The sequence below is a fragment of the Carassius gibelio genome, chromosome B20 (assembly GCF_023724105.1).
Source record: "Carassius gibelio isolate Cgi1373 ecotype wild population from Czech Republic chromosome B20, carGib1.2-hapl.c, whole genome shotgun sequence".
Lineage (NCBI taxonomy): Eukaryota > Metazoa > Chordata > Actinopteri > Cypriniformes > Cyprinidae > Carassius > Carassius gibelio.
Genome location: NC_068415.1, coordinates 16,153,706 through 16,159,456, shown reverse-complemented (window position 1 = coordinate 16,159,456; position 5,751 = coordinate 16,153,706). Strand labels below are relative to the sequence as shown.

The 5,751-nt window shown below is 36.4% G+C and overlaps 2 long non-coding RNA genes across 3 annotated transcripts; one reads left to right on the top strand and one right to left on the bottom strand.

The window, feature by feature from the left end:
- Positions 1–526: 526 nt before the first annotated feature.
- Positions 527–3,144, bottom strand: LOC127984420 (uncharacterized). 2 transcript variants are annotated; one of them, XR_008160598.1, is made up of 5 exons: positions 3,097–3,144; positions 2,395–2,515; positions 1,444–1,488; positions 828–1,171; positions 527–668 (listed from the first exon to the last, which is right to left on the bottom strand). It is a non-coding gene; the product is annotated as an uncharacterized LOC127984420 (long non-coding RNA). The 2 variants fall into 2 exon arrangements; XR_008160597.1 differs by having other exon boundaries at positions 527–1,171.
- LOC127984422 (uncharacterized) lies at positions 652–5,326 on the top strand. The gene is made up of 4 exons (XR_008160599.1): positions 652–924; positions 1,024–1,142; positions 4,970–5,050; positions 5,136–5,326. It is a non-coding gene; the product is annotated as an uncharacterized LOC127984422 (long non-coding RNA).
- The last annotated feature ends 425 nt before the right edge of the window (positions 5,327–5,751 follow it).

The following is a 5,751-nucleotide window of genomic DNA, read 5'->3' as shown; positions in this document are numbered from 1 at the left end:
GCAGGAGCAAGTATATTATTTAATTCTTAAAATTATTTTCTTGTAAAATCTAATCCCGATACGAAAGTTATGTGGATTTGTATTGCTGTATATGCACTAACCAACTTTAAACCTGGTCAGTTCGCCTTTGATCCAGCAAAACCAAATTCTCTGGGAAAACAAACACATCTAATCACTGTCATCTTTAGTCACAATTTATACTACCAGGTTTCAAGATACATATCAACTTCACAAAGTAACAGCTTTTTACTATGAACCCCATGGAAAGGTGCATTCCAGTGACAAATTAGTCACTATTAAGGCAGGTAAGCAAGGTGCCTGTTGATTTGTGGTCAGTAAATTTGGCCAGGAGTGCAAGCCTGAGGGTGAATGGCTATTTCTGGGAAGACTGAGACCTACAGTTGAGGGACATGTCTAAAATAATCTACGAGCTTGCTCCAAAATTAATATTATTCTGAGACCTAATGAGAACACATAATCCAAAAAATACAAATAAATAAATAAAAATAAACAATATAAACAAGACTAATTTTCCGCATCTTTATTCACAGCGTGGGCCAGCAGGTTCAGGAAATCTCTCAGAAAGCCATGAGTATTAGTATCCAGGCCTTGACCGGATGCCCCGGAGCTCAGGGTTCAAGCTTCATCCCGTTTTCCCTCTCCCAGAGCTGAAGATCGACGGGAAGAGAAAGAAAACAATATATGATGCAAGACAGAGTCAGTAAATATAAAACCTAAATCTCCCAGCATTTCTTTTGCATTGTTATATTGTTTAAAATTCACTTTGTTTTCTGTTTTCGAGACCATACACATATTTTCATATTTACATGGCAAATCCCACTCTAAGTATCATCCATGAGCCTAAAGCTTTCACAACACAGCACAGCGTCCCTCAGGGATATTTTACTCCAGGTCTCAGCAAAGGTAATCCCCGGCCTTAGACAACAAGTAGTCCTCTTACACGGTCCCATTCAGAAACAGCCCTCACGCCCTGGCCTCTCCCTTTTTCCCCACCATTGGCAGGCCAGCTGTCACTGTAAACTGAGCCGGGTGGACCCTCGCGAACAGCTCAGCCTCTGCCCAGCTGCCGCCTTGGGATCTTATCAGCCACGGGACCATGCAGCTCAGACAATCTGGACCTGGTTTGTGTTTCAGTGCCATTCAAAATGACCTAAATGACATCAATAACACACTTGTGGTGGAAATGGGTCAAAAAAACATAGACTTGTGTGTTGAAACCCAATGCATATATGCATTTTTAAATAAATTAAGTTTAACAAAAAAAAAATTTGCCTAAATTTTAAACAAAACTTAATATTGTCTCTCAGATTAGATGTAGAGTAAATTAAAAATACAGACATTGGCTCAATAATCGTAAGCAAAAACATGAACACGACCCACAAGGACATTTCTTATCAGAAATTTATTTCAAAACTTACTTACATGACTAGAAGATGGCCTTTCAATATGGATCAATGGCAGTGCACACTGAAAATGACAGACACACACACAAAAAATCATTTTCCAGAATGCTTTAGTATTAGTGCTCGAATGGATTATGCCTTTTTTTCTATTATTGATAAGCATGAAAGTAAAAATGATGCATACTGTGTTCATGACGAAAGCTTTCTTTACTGTTGTAGAGGGCAAAAAGTTTTTAATTGTATATTTTTGGATATGCATTTATTTTTTATATATTTCTAGAGATATATGTTACAACTATTGTCTATGACAACTGTAATATTTTAAAAATGTTTTAATTTTGACATTATTGATATTTTTAATGCTTTCTAACTCTGACTGTAGCACAATAAACAGATAGTTCATCCAAAAAAAAAAAAAATGTCATCATTCACTCACCATGTTGTTACAAATATCTAGTGTGTATTTATCATTTAGGGTGAGTAAATGATGAATTCTCATTTTTGGGTGAACAATCCCTTTAGTTATTTTCATCTATGAACACAGCAAGCTATATTTCCTTCCTTGGATGTGATTATTTGAGTTTATGAACCAAAGTAATGTGCATACAAAAATATCTCATTTCTGGTATTTCTGATTCCTCTAAATGACAGCAATGTCCTGAAGTGATATCAAATTTATAAAACTCTGTGAAGTACAGGTCTTCATCCCAGCATGGAATTCATGACACGCCAGGAGCTCAAACAGCAGCCTCTTAATTAGAACAAATTCCTTCCCTCCAGGCATTCTTGCAATAACAGTGGGACTGTAATTAAACTCAATTAGCTCATCAGCTTTAAAGCAGGTTAAGTGATGTTTACTCAACATGGGCTAGTTGTGTGGCATATGGTAAGCTTGGTAGATGGAAGTGTAGGGGTGGGTTTGTTATTGGATAGTTTGGGACAGGTCTGCAGTTAAGCTATTAGGGATTACCTGGGCTGATGGCGGTCCCGACGGCCCTGAGGGGATGTGAGGGTTGAGAATCCAGAACCCACCCCATACAATCGGCAGGGGGCTTCGCGGTCTCTTCCTTTTGAGAGCGCTCTAACAATGACTAGAGAGAGAAATTCACAATTTTATACAATTATTTATATAATAAATGTATATATACCAATTAATAACAGTAATAACATGTAATTTGGTATATTTTTTAAATAATATTTTATATAAATCTAACAAAAGATATATAAACTGTTTTATTAAAATTATCCTAAAATAATATAAATATAAGACATTTTTAAATATTAAATAATATAATATCATAAAAAATATAATTAAATATTTTTTTTTGTATAAAAAACACAGATATAAAGGATATTAAGTTCTCTCATGGCGTCATTGGTAAACTGCATTTCAGTGTCACTGTGGTTGGTTAAGGGTAGCAGGGTTGCTCTTTTTCTATCCAGGGAACAGTGACAGCTGTGGGGCCAACAGTGGGTCCGAGGTCCCCTGCAGCTGTCTTGTGAGTCTGGGGTGGAATGACTCAGTGGTCCTCCTCTAACTGGACAGATCCGGACCAGCACAACACCTGCTCTTTCTGGCAAAGCATAGTCAGGCCAACCTTATTGTGCAATAATTCCACAGGACAGGCTGGTTGTTGTGCCCTGTGCTTTACGAGACATTACATCTGATTACCTTTATCTGTGCGTCGTTCAAACAGGAACCACAGATGAAGGATTCTTCAGGCAGAGTTATAAGGAAAAAGCAAAAAGAGAAGGATAAGGGATTCTGGGAGTGGAGAGAACAATAAGTTAGAATGCCCTCTGTGCTCCTGAATTTGCAATGTTCAGTATTTTTCTGTTTCTGTTAGTCAGCAAATGAATCATATTATAAATTCTGATGACTGCATACTATCCAACCAGTGTCTTTTTTCCCTCCCTTATTTCAAAGGCCCAAAGGAATTGACTTTGAAGGCTCTTTGGTCATTGGATTTCTTTTCCGTCTTTTTCATTGACCTAACTGAGCTGATTCATCTCCATGTTTCATTATCTACTAGAAGAAGGGCTAGCTTTGGCTAGGTGACATCTTTATGTAGAGTCAGCAGAATGGACTGTAAAGCTTGTGGCCATAGGCTTCTGTTGGGTTCGACAAAGTACAAAGTACAGTCAATATGCTTTAATTTAGCTCCAAAGCACTTTTTTTATTTATATTTTTTTATTATTTGTTGCAATGAAAAGTTGTGAAAATGATAGTAAAGATTTTTAGATGTAATCAATGAGTTTGTCGGCGGTGTCTGAAATGTCATTGGCAATTGGCTATTGCGGATGTACAATCAAAGAACCTCGATCACAACCTCTCCTTGGAGGATGTATGTTATTAGTCTCGTTGACAGACAGGTATTCTGTATGGCTACCATTCGCAAGGGAGTAAGAGGCTTAGCAATGGCTTTTTTGGGATTCGACCCTTGCCAAGTTTGAGGAAGTATGTGTTTAGAGCATTCATAAGGATTGCCCTCTGGAGCTTACTATCATTGACATGTGGGAAGAGAGGGGCTACCATACTGCCCTTCTGAAGGACAACTGAAAGAGTTTGGAGAGAGGGGGAAGAAAATGTTGACAGGGTGATGCAGTAAGACGAGAACAGCATGGCACGGTGTAAATGGAGTTGGCACTGTACTGAGAGAGCAAAGAGATTCACAGTACCAACTAGCTGGCACTTGTTTAGTCAGTAGTCATGGATTAAAGCATCCAGAGCAGCTTAAATACATGCTGAAAATCTCAAATAAACATCCTGACATGTGTTAAATGTGATCTGAGAATTCAGCGTTAATTTAAATATAAACATTATTTAAAATGTAATTAAATATTAGGAAAAAAGCTTGTATTGTTATTTGAGAAACTAATATCTATTTTCTTACTTGATGAATATCAGTTATCTCATACTAGAGAGTTTTTGATGTCCAAATGTGTTTTAGTGACAAATGATGAATAAAATGATTTGTGAGTGCATTAAAAGAAAATAGACAACGGATAAGGCAAGTAGGCCTATGTCTCTTGGGAAATAAACATGCTTCGGTTATGACTCAACAAGCAAACAAAGTACAGAAGAAATAGCTTCAGCAGGATATGAAATCTGGGTTTAATTGTTTAAATAAATCTAAGAAGTATTTTCTTGGAAGTGGGGTTGAATATTTTAGCTTTACCAGACAACAAGAGTTCCCAGACAAGAACTATAAAAACAGTGTAACATTTCACAATAAATTTGATGTTAATTTACAATTAAAATATACTATTGTTAATTGCTAATTTCTAAATAAATAATTTAAATATAAAAAAATAAGTAAAAAAAATAACCAAGATTATTTAATGCGGTAAAATTATTACTCATTTTTATCAGAATACCTAATGCATCAAACAAAGGGTGAATTAAACCCCCTAAGGGTGAATTAGACCCTGTATGCTTCATGTGAAACCGGGGGTTCACCTCATCCAAACCAGACACCAATATAACTGCCAAACAACTGACCTTTGACCTCAAATGACACTAATACTTCCTGTGTTCGTTCCAGCATATCTCCTAGCACAGACTGATGTGAGGGAATTACTGCCAGAGGACACTGAACACATACGATCGAGATGCTGCCGTGAAGGTAAGAAAACTTAAAAGGAGATTATCTTAGAGAGGCCATCAGCGTATTGATTGGCTCAGAAGTTGTTGTTTTTTTCCTCTGTCAGAGATTCAAGGCTATTTCCAGCTCATTGCGGGCGGCTGTCCTTCCTGGTTTGATCCCCAAGGCAACCGATGTGGTCATTCCTTCCAGAAAATGGAGAGCGATGTAACCAAACACCAACAGGGGCCTCAGAAAAAAAAAACAGTGTGTCTGCGTGTGTGTGAGTAGGTGGACATTATGGTTGAAAAGGGGAAAGAAAGTTTTTTAATACCAGAATCTTACACTGTTATGCTTAGCATTGATCAGTAATCATAAATGAATGGTATTTATGTTTTTTTTTTAAATCATTACACAGTATTTAACATTTAAATATATAACACACACACACGCACACACACACACACACACACACACACACACACACACATATATATATATATATATATATATATATATATATATATGATTTTTGTATAATTATATATAAAGGAATTATTTTCATAAATTAATCAGAATCATGTTAATTTAATTCTTTATAGTATAACATACACCAACTCAGCCATATTTACAACCATATAATCCACAAACATTTAACATTGGATTACTGCCATTGTCAAATGAATATGCTTGATTTTTCTTAGTTTCCACAATCTTCATGAAATTCAATTCTTCTTCCACCC